The sequence below is a fragment of the Peromyscus californicus genome, unplaced genomic scaffold (genome assembly GCF_007827085.1).
Source record: "Peromyscus californicus insignis strain IS unplaced genomic scaffold, ASM782708v3 Scaffold_8__1_contigs__length_139910024, whole genome shotgun sequence".
Taxonomy (NCBI): Eukaryota; Metazoa; Chordata; class Mammalia; order Rodentia; family Cricetidae; genus Peromyscus; species Peromyscus californicus.
In genome coordinates this window covers 26,565,349-26,575,266 of record NW_026294606.1, presented here as the reverse complement: position 1 = coordinate 26,575,266, position 9,918 = coordinate 26,565,349, and positions in this window count along the sequence as shown.

Here is a 9,918-nt window from a genome sequence, read left to right as displayed (position 1 = left end):
TCTCTCGTTTCTGCTGATAGCTGACGGGTGAGCTTCTGGGATTCTCTCTCCTATCTCTACCTCCCACCTCATGGTAAGAGTGCTTTTTAAAACAAATTAAAGTAAAAAACAAACAAACCAAAACCCTTTTTACATGCATCCTGGGAATTGAACTCAGGTCGTCAGGCCTGCAAACGCTTTTACCTGCCAGGCTACCTCACCGCTTCTCTCCCTTAGTGTCTTGAGCCAGGGTCTCTCGCTGAACCTGGAGTTGGCCATTTTGGTTGGTCTAGCTGACCAGCAAGTACCTGGGATCTGCCTGTCTCCACCTGGGTTACAGGCATGTGCTTTTACATGCCTGGCTTTTATGTGGCTGTCAGGGATCCTCACTCAGGCCCTCATGTTGTGCAAGCACTTTGCCCGCTGAACAGCTCCCCATCCCTCTCTCTAGTGGTTTCATTCATATTTCAGACACCACAATTATCCATTGTGCCTCTTGGTATAATGACATTTTTTTTTAAAATTTGACATAAGAAGGAAAATATTAACAAGGGGGAATTTCTGAGCTTATTACGTGCCAGCGGGCTAGCAATCTAGTTATAGGATTGCCCTCCTCTTAGTAATTGGTTAGGCTGGAAATGACACTCCCAGAAAAATGGGATACTCCCATTTTGGGGGACACTCCCAGAAAAGCTAGTAAATTTTCTCAAAGTCTTTGTTTATCTATATGATGGCACAGTGCCACAAAATAAATAATTATACATGTGAAATATATAATTTGCTAGGTAATTAAAGATGGGATGCTAATTGAATCTACTCCCCCTCGGGCACTGTCTCCTAGCAACGAGCATTTGGGACCAGCTGTGTGGGGTAGCTGCAGAATACAGCTTAGAACAAAGGAACCAGAAGAGAACAGTACTAAATGAAGGCACTGTCTTGTCCAATCCACCCAAAGTTGTTATACAGAAGTGCCATTCAAAGGCCCTCTCTTAACTCTTAGAAAAAGGAAGTATTAGTCATGTCACACTCTTTTAATTTTTGCTTTTGGAGAAGCTCCTTTCATTTAAGAGGTTTAAAGATTTGAGGACACAGGCAGTTGGCAGGCATTTTACTCATCGGTTTAATAGTGGATATCCATGAAAGTCCTTTCCTGATCCAGTGGAAGGTTTAAAATCATCTAAGCAAAGCTGCAGAGATGTTTGAAGAGAGTAGCAGTTAATAAGAAACTCGTGCTTTCTAGAACTTGAACTCTGCTCCCCCACCCCTGCCTCTACCTCCCATGTGCTCAGATTACAGGTGTGCACTACCACACCCTGTATGCTTATTCTACAAATTGTATTATGTATCTTCTTGTTGAGCAATTGCAGTTCTTTATGTATCCTAAATATTAAATCTTTGTCAGGTGTGTGGTCTGCAAATCATCCTCCCATTGTGTAAATTTCTCTTTCACTTTCTTGGTAATGTCCTTTGATGTACACAAGTTTTAAGTTCTGAGGTCCATTTTATTTTTGCCTTAGATGGTCATGCTTTGGCGTCATGTCTAAGGTTCCCCTGCCACAACCAAGGTCAAGACTGACTCTTGTGTTTTCTCCTGGGTTTTACTGTTTTAATGCTTTTATTTAGGTCATTGATCTATCAGAGTTAAGTTTTGCATGTGGTGAAAGAGGGTTCTCTGCATCTGGGAATCCTACTTTCCTACAACCATGTTGAAAAGCCTGCTCTTTCCCTCATTGGATGGACTTGGCCCCCGTGTTGAAAGCATTTGACGGGAGCATGGGTTTATTTCTAGATTCATCTAGTCCATTGGTCTATGAGTCTGTACTAATGCTAGATCTACACAGTTTGGGATTTTTTTGAGGTTTATTGTGTGTACATGTATGTATCTGTGTAGGGGTATGTGCTTATGAGTAAAGTGTCTGTGGAGGCCTGAAGATTGTGTCAGATCACCTGGAGCTGGAGTTACTGGCAGTAGTGAGCAGCCCATGTGGGTACTGGGAATCAAACCCAGGTCCTCTGGAAGAGCAGCAAGTGCGCTTAACCTCTGAACTATCCCTCTAGCACAGTTTAGACTAACAAGTTTGTTTCATAGTATGTTTTGAAATTGGAATATGTGAGTACTTCAGTTTTCTTGTTTTTTGCTGTAATGATGTCTCTTTGAGGATCTTTGCAATTCCAAATGAATATGAAAGATTTTTACGCTTTTAAAAAACAAAGAAATACCCAATGTTAGATCTTCCTCTTTCTTCCCCAGGGATTTCCATTTACATGTTAGGAGAGCAAGTGAGATTGGGATTTGAGGGTCATTTCTTTCTTTAAATTACTCTGTGTGTGTGTGTGTGTGTGTGTGTGTGTGTGTGTGTAAGAGAAAGAGACACACACACACACACAGAGGGAGAGAGAGAGAGAGAGAGAGAGAGAGAGAGAGAGAGAGAGAGAGAGAGAGAGAGAGAGATTCATGGGGGAGTTTGTATGGTAGATATTTGCACCAGAGGGGTGCTGTATCACTAAATACAATGGTGCTTTTTTGTTTGTTTGTTTGTTTGTTTTTGTTTTTCGAGACAGGGTTTCTCTGTGTAGCTTTGCGTCTTTTCTGGATCTCGGGCTGTAGACCAGGCTGGCCTCGAACTCACAGAGATCCGCCTGCCTCTGCCTCCCGAGTGCTGGGATTAAAGGCGTGCGCCACCACCGCCCGGCACAATGGTGCTTTTTTGTGTGTGGTTCAGACAGTATCTGGGGTCCAGGAGCAGCGGGGTGGCACTGCCATGTGGGAACAGCGTCATAGCGTCATCGAGGGTTGCATGGAGAAGCAGTACGCAATCGAGGTAGGCAACAAGAGAAGACATTCTAGTGATTCAAAGGATGTGATAAAGAGAGATGACAGCAGCCAGGCAGTGCTGGCACACACCTGTCATCCCAGCACTCCGGAGGCAGAGGAAGGTAGATTTCTGTGAGTTCAAGGCCAGCCTGGTCTATAAAGAGAGTTCCAGGACAGCCAGGGCTGTTGATACAGAGAAACCTGTCTTGAAAAACCAAACCCGCCCCTCCCCCACCCCTCCAAAAAGAAGGATGATGACAACAAAATCCAAGACTCGGTGGGAATGAGCGGAATACCTCTGGGAAGTTTCTAGAATCTCAGTCCTGCTGGGGAAGAGAGGCCCTGCTGCAGAGCCGGGGTGGATCCTGGTGTGGAGAACCACGAAACAAAAGGAGTTGTCTGAGTAGTTGGTGCTGCAGGATTTATAGGCTCATCTCACAGAGCTCTGTTAGCCCCAGCCTTTCTAGTTTCCAGAGGACCCATTGTTCCCAAGGGGAAGGCAGAATGTGGCCCTCACCACGCATCAGCAGGTACAGGAACTGGGAACAAGCGTCAGGCACACCAGAGTCTCCAGCTCAGGTTCCGTAGCCACCACCCTCGTCACTCCACACTGGCATGATTGAAATAGCCTCTTGCCTGCCCTCCCTGCCCTCGGGCTTACCTCTGCCCCAAACCACAGGGCAATCCATGGCGTCCTAAAGTACCCACAGCAGTGTCAACACCGTGTTGTCCACTACTCAAGAATGCTGTCCAGCTTGGACCCAGGACTTCTCTCTCTAGAGCAATCTCAAGGGTTTCCATGGTTCTCTCCAACCCTCACACTCTACACAGTCCTGGGGCCTGAATCCGGAGCCCTGTGTTCAAGATTTCCAGGAAAATGCTCTGCCACTGAGCTAATCTCCAGCCCTGAGTTTGCCGGTTCGAAGCCTTCCACAACTGCACCCACAAACAAAGCAATTCCATTTGTTTGTTCATTCAGCTTTTCAACAATTCCCTGACCATCTAATGTTTCTTGGACAGTAGACACTATTATTAGGCTGAATGGTGTCCCACCCCAAGATCCCTGTTAGAGTCCTGCTTCCAGTACGTCAGAATGTAAAGGGATTTGGAAGGGGTAATTAAGCTAAAATGAGGCCATCATCATGGAACCTTTCTGATATGATTGGCCTTTATAAAAAAAAAAAAAAGATTAGGTCACAGGCACACACAGAAGATGACCGTGTAGGATCCAGGGAGGGGACAAGATGAGAGGCCTCAGGAGAAATCAGCCCTTCTAGCATCCAGGACTGAGAAAAGATAAGCATAAGCATCTGTGGTTTGAGCCTCCAATGTAGTATTTTATTATGGTAACCCTGGAAGGTTACCACAGGCCTTTGCCAAACCTACCTTATAGTGGCATTTATAAAAATAAGGTATATTTTGCAATGAAACTTCTAATTTTAAATTTCATTTTTATTTTTGGTTCTGGGGAATTGAATTCAGGGCCTCACATATGCTGGGTATACCTACTCTACTGTTGAGCCATGCCCCTCACTTCAACAACTGAAGTTTTAAATTCAGTTTTAAATTTAAATGCAATATGCATACACATCTTTCACGTTGGAATACATGCTATCTGCTGAGTTCCTTTTAACGTGTGCATAGCATTTCATGTTCTTCCATCTATCTTTCAATGTGTATGTATGTTTGTGGTGTGTGTGTGTGTGTGTGTGTGTGTGTGTGTGTGTGTGTGTGTGTGTGTAAATGTGTTTGCATGTGCATGGGTGCACAGGAAGGTCAGAATTTGATGACAAGTATCTTCCTTGATTCCTCTCCACCTTGTATGTTGATGTAGATTTGACCTTGTGTCCATTTTCCAATTGCTGGGGTTACAGACAGGTTGCTGCAATGTCTGCACATGCCTACTCTACATTTATATGGGTGCTGGGGATCTGAACTCTGATTTTCATATTTGTGAGGCAGGCACTTTATCCACTGAGGTATCTTCCCCATCCTGTAGCGAGCTTTTTTTGTTGGACTGTCTTTGGATCGCCAGCCCCCAAATAATGGCATGGAGACTTAATATTAACTATGAAAGCTTAGCTGCTAGCATAGGCTTTTTTCCAACTAGCTCTTCTAACTTAATTAACCCATGTTTTTAATCTACATTATGCCATGTGACTTGGGTACCTCTCCTCTGTACGGCACATCTGTTGTCAAAATCTGAGCACCTAGATTCATCTCCTCTTCCTCTCTCTCCCTGGAAATCCCACCTGTCCTCTCCTGCCTACCCATTGGCCATTCAGCTTTTTATTACACCAATCATGGTGGCACATCTTCACAGTGTACAAGAAGATTATCCCACAACACCTTCCTCTGCTTTTAAACAGAAAAATGCCAAAAATGTCAATTTTGTTAAATTGTAGCAACTATAAAATGAGTACACACTGTATTTAAAGATCCACATTACCTTCAGAATACAAAGATGGCTTAGACCACAGTTTTCTATGGAAAGGACTACCCGTGCCACCTTAGATGAAAAACAAAGGCTGAAGAATTTCTTGACTTTCTCAAGGCTGTTCCAGGGGTAAATGCTCAGCTCAGGAAAGGTCCATCCATGCCCCATTGTGTCAAAGTGCAACTGACCTGGGGAGACCATGGGTGTCTTCCCCATTCCACTCCTGTACCCCATACAACAGTCACTCTCCAGCAACAAGAAATCAAAGAATGTGGACGCAGCCATGATGTTGGAGACATCTGGTCTACCCTCATCATTTTGTTGTTTTCTTTTCTTCTGAGACAGAGTCTTATTATGTAGCCCTGGCTGGCCTTGGGTCCCCAGTCCTTCTGCCTCAGTCTCCTGTGTGCCAAGACTGGAGGCTTATAGCATCATGTCTAGCTTGCTTTCTCCTTATAGATGAAGCTAAGAACCAGAGTTTTGCCTCCTAAGAATGAAATAATACAATCTATGATCCTCTGTACATGTCCCCACCCCCAACAACCCTTATCTGTCCTTAGAGAACTCACACCTGTCTTTTAAAAGCAGACATCTAATTGAATCCATCTCCTACACCAGTTGCTGCAAGAGCTTCCTGTTTGTTATACTTGCATTCAAGGCCCCACATCTTACCAAAGCCTCGAGGCTCCAAAGCTGGTCTAGCCTGGTAACTTCTACAGCTTCCTTCAGTCACGGAGGTCTTGCTAGTCTGTCCTCTTCTCTGCTTCTTTGCTTTTTCAGACAGGGTCTCATGTACCCCAGGCTAGCCTCAAGCTTGCTATCTAGCAGAGGATGGCTTTGAACTTCTGATCCTCCAGCCACTGCCTCCTGAGTGCTGGCATTACAGGCACGTGCCACTATGCCCACTCTTGTGTGGTTCTGGAGATCAAGCCCAAGGAGCCATGTACACAAGGCAAACATTCTACCAAATGAGCTTTGTCCCCAGCTCCTCTTCTCTGTTAATAGCCAAGTGTTTATTGGGAAATGATTTAGTGTAAAACATGCTGGGATGTGCTCGAGGAAACAGAAATAGGTGGGGCCTTAGTAAGCTCTGTAAAGCCAGGCTTCCATAGCCAAGGGCTGCGCATCTGTGGGCTCCGTCCATGGAATCTACCAACAAGAGAGCAACCGAGGTTTACAATTGGGCCAATACTAACATGTGCCTCCCTTCCTTGTTAGTATTACTGGAACAAAAAGTATAACCAGGGTTTGCACAGCATTTGTATTACATTAGGCATTGTAAGTAATGGGAGGCTGAAGACTGCTTAAGCCCAGAAGTTTGAGTCCAACCTAGTGAAACTTACTTTTTCTTTCTCTCTTTCTCTCTCTCTTTCTTTCTTCCTTCCTTCCTTCCTTCCTTCCTTCCTTCCTTCCTTCCTTCCTTCCTTTCTTTCTTCCTTCCTTTCTTTCTCTCTCTTTCTTTCTTTTTTTTAAGAAAGAAAAGAAGCGTCAGCAGGGATATGTGTAGGTTCTATGTGAATACTAGACCTTTTATATAAGAAGCTGGAGCATGTGTGGATTTGGGTATCAGGGGCAAGGGGAGGGGAGGGGGCCCAAGTCCTGGAGCCCAGAAAATTGTGAGTCTCAGATGTCAGAGATTGAGCTGCATGCTGGACTTCGGTTTGGCTTCCGTGTGATTGCCTTTAAGAAAGTATTTTACTTGTTTTTATTTTACAGGAGCCCACAGTTAAAAGACTTAGATATTTTAAAGAGCTATTAAACTTTTTTTTTTTTTTTGGTTTTTCGAGACAGGGTTTCTCTGTGTAGCTTTGTGCCTTTCCTGGAACTCGCTTTGGAGACCAGGCTGGCCTCAAACTCACAGAGATCCGCCTGGCTCTGCCTCCCGAGTGCTGGGATTAAAGGCGTGCGCCACCACCGCCCGGCTGAGCTATTAAACTTTTAAGCCATTGGCATTTTTAAAGACAGTGGGACTTTTAAAGTTGTATTTTATAAAATGATGGCTATTCTTGGGTGTCAACTTGACACATCTGGGAAGAGGGGACCTCAGTTGAGGAGCTGCCTCCATCAGATTGGCTTATGGGCATGCCTGTGGGCATTTTCTTGGTTGCTAATTGATGGAAAATGGTCTACCCGACTCTGGGCAGTGCCACCCCTGGGCAGGTGGTCCTGGATTGTATAAGGAAGTAGCTGAAGAGAAGCAGGAAGCAAGCCAGGAAGCAACGTTCCTCTGTGGTTTCAGTCAAAGCTCCTGCCCCGGCTTCCCTTGATGGACTGTGACCTGTGAGATGAAATAAGTCTGTTCCTCCCTAAGCTGCTTTTGGTCAGTGTTTCATCACAGCAACAGAATTCAAAGTAGGACAGAAGAACTGGACTTCTTTTCTGTGTCAACGTAGCTAGCAGCCAGAGGCAGCTAGGAAGTTTTTAAAGCAAGTCAAGCAATAAATAGACGTAATTTATTATACTTCCATTTCTGTCCCTCTGTGTCTCAGTACACACATACACAAACACATAAGTACACATTCAGTCACATAGACTGAAAACTTCTAACCAATAAAACTCCAAATCTGAGACTTTTTGAGTGGTGATATGATACCATAAACAGAAAATTCCACATCCGGCCTCATGTGATGGGTACAGTCACAAGGAAGGGGTATAAAATTACCTTCAGACTATGCAGAGAAGGTATACGTAGATTACGAATTAATTTAATCTTGAGATTTGGGACCTACCTCCAAGATTCTTTATTATACATGTTCTGACATCCCCAAATTGGAAAGAAATCCAAAATCAGAACCACTTATCTTTCCTGGCATAAGGGATAAGGATTACTCAACCTGTACACGATGTTAAGAGTGTTGTGGGTTTTATTTTCCAAGCCCTTTTCAGAGGCAAGGTAACCGTGGCTCTGAAACACTGCAAAGCTTCCTGAGGCACACAGATATCGAGCAGTGTGCAGATGTGAAGCTGAGGATTTCAGCCCATGTGTGAAGTCCTGTCCCCGGTCCCTGGATAAGAGTGATCTGGGCTACAGCCAGGCAAAGGAGGGTGAATAAAAGGGGTAGAGAGGAGAGAGACTGTACAGGCATATCTGAGAGCACATGAATGCCCTGTGAGGGGATGAAAGGGACCTAGAACAATTCTGAAATTTCTGACATGATCACCTGAAAGGTGGTGCCATCCCTGAGGTAGAAGAAAGGGGAATCATGGAAGGCATCGCTGTGATACAAGGCATAAGGGGATAAGTCATCAAGACAGAGAAGTAGGGTGCCTGGTTAAGAGTATCAGAAAAGCTCTGAGGGGGCCTGGAACTTGAGTGGGCTTTGAATGAGGATGAACCAACTCTCATCAGGCAATGCTACAATGGGGAAAATCTGGAGAGAATCAATAGGAGGGATGTCAACTTTCCAGCACCAGAAGAAATGCCTGAGAGAAGCAACTTATAAAAGACAAGGTTTGTCTTGGCTCACAGTTTCGGAGGTTTTAGTCCTCGACAAAATGGCTGTGTTGGCTTAAGCATTTCTCTGATGAGGCAGCCCATCATGTCAGGGATTTGTGGTAGAGCAAAACCCACTTACATCATGGGCCAGGGAACACGAAAGGGGAAGAAGAAGGGTCTGAGGGGTTCCCCCAGGCTACTTCAAGGACAAGACTCCAATAAAGTCCTCCAGGTAGGCCCCATTTTTTTTCTTTTTAAAGTTGGCAACCAAGCCCTTAACACGTGGGCCTATGAGGAACATTCTAGACAAAACTCTAGTAGGAAGCTTGCAGTTGTGAGCAGGGAACAGCTGCAGGGGTTCAGTTAGGGCACCCCTCCTGTGGACTTGAAGGGCAGGAAGAGCAGGATGTTTTAGGCAGAAGGGAAAGCCCTGGTGGGGCTTGCTAGTAGAAATCCACCAGGGCTAACCTTGGGTAAGTTAGAATAGACAGCGGGAAGAACTTTGAGTAGAGTTTTGCATTAACACTGGGACAAGATAACCTTGGATAAGGACCCCAGGGTTGGAGAGAAGAGGATAATGTGTAGAGAGCAGGAGCGTGGCCCACACGTGAGGACACAGGGTGGGGAGGTAGGTCCAAGACCATCTTGAAAGTTTTGAACTTGGGGGTCAAAGCAACGAATTCAATTTGGAGGAGATGGCTTGAGATGACAGTCTTGGGTCTAGTCGGTAAGAATGGCCGAGAAGGGTGAGAATGTGGTAAAAGCCAAGTTTAGAGTTGGCTTCATCCTGTGAGGTTACAACTGGAATCCTGGCAGTGGGCGATAGGGGCTGGGGGCAGAAGGAAGAGACAGAAAGGGAAGGCCACAGAAGACGTGGCCTTGTGAAATAGCTTGGCTATGGGTGAGGAGGTGAGGTACTGCTGGTGAAGGAGGCTGTGGGAAGGAATGAGTTCAGAAGTCAGGAGGTGGAATTTCAAAGGAGGTGGAGTGAGCTAGAAATCACTCTGAACACTGGCCATTTAGCATGTTGCCGTTTCTTTAGTATTTTGGCCACAGGGTAGATTTCAACTTTTGCCTTTTTTCTCCACTTCCTGTCACTGCAGTTTACATGTGATTTTTTTTAAAAGGGCTTTTCTATGTACAGAGGACCCCTGACTTACGAAGGTGCCATGGTTCAATTGAGAGCATTTTGATTTTATGATGATGTGAAAGGGATGTGCGTTTAGTAGAAGCCGGACTTGGGATTTTGAG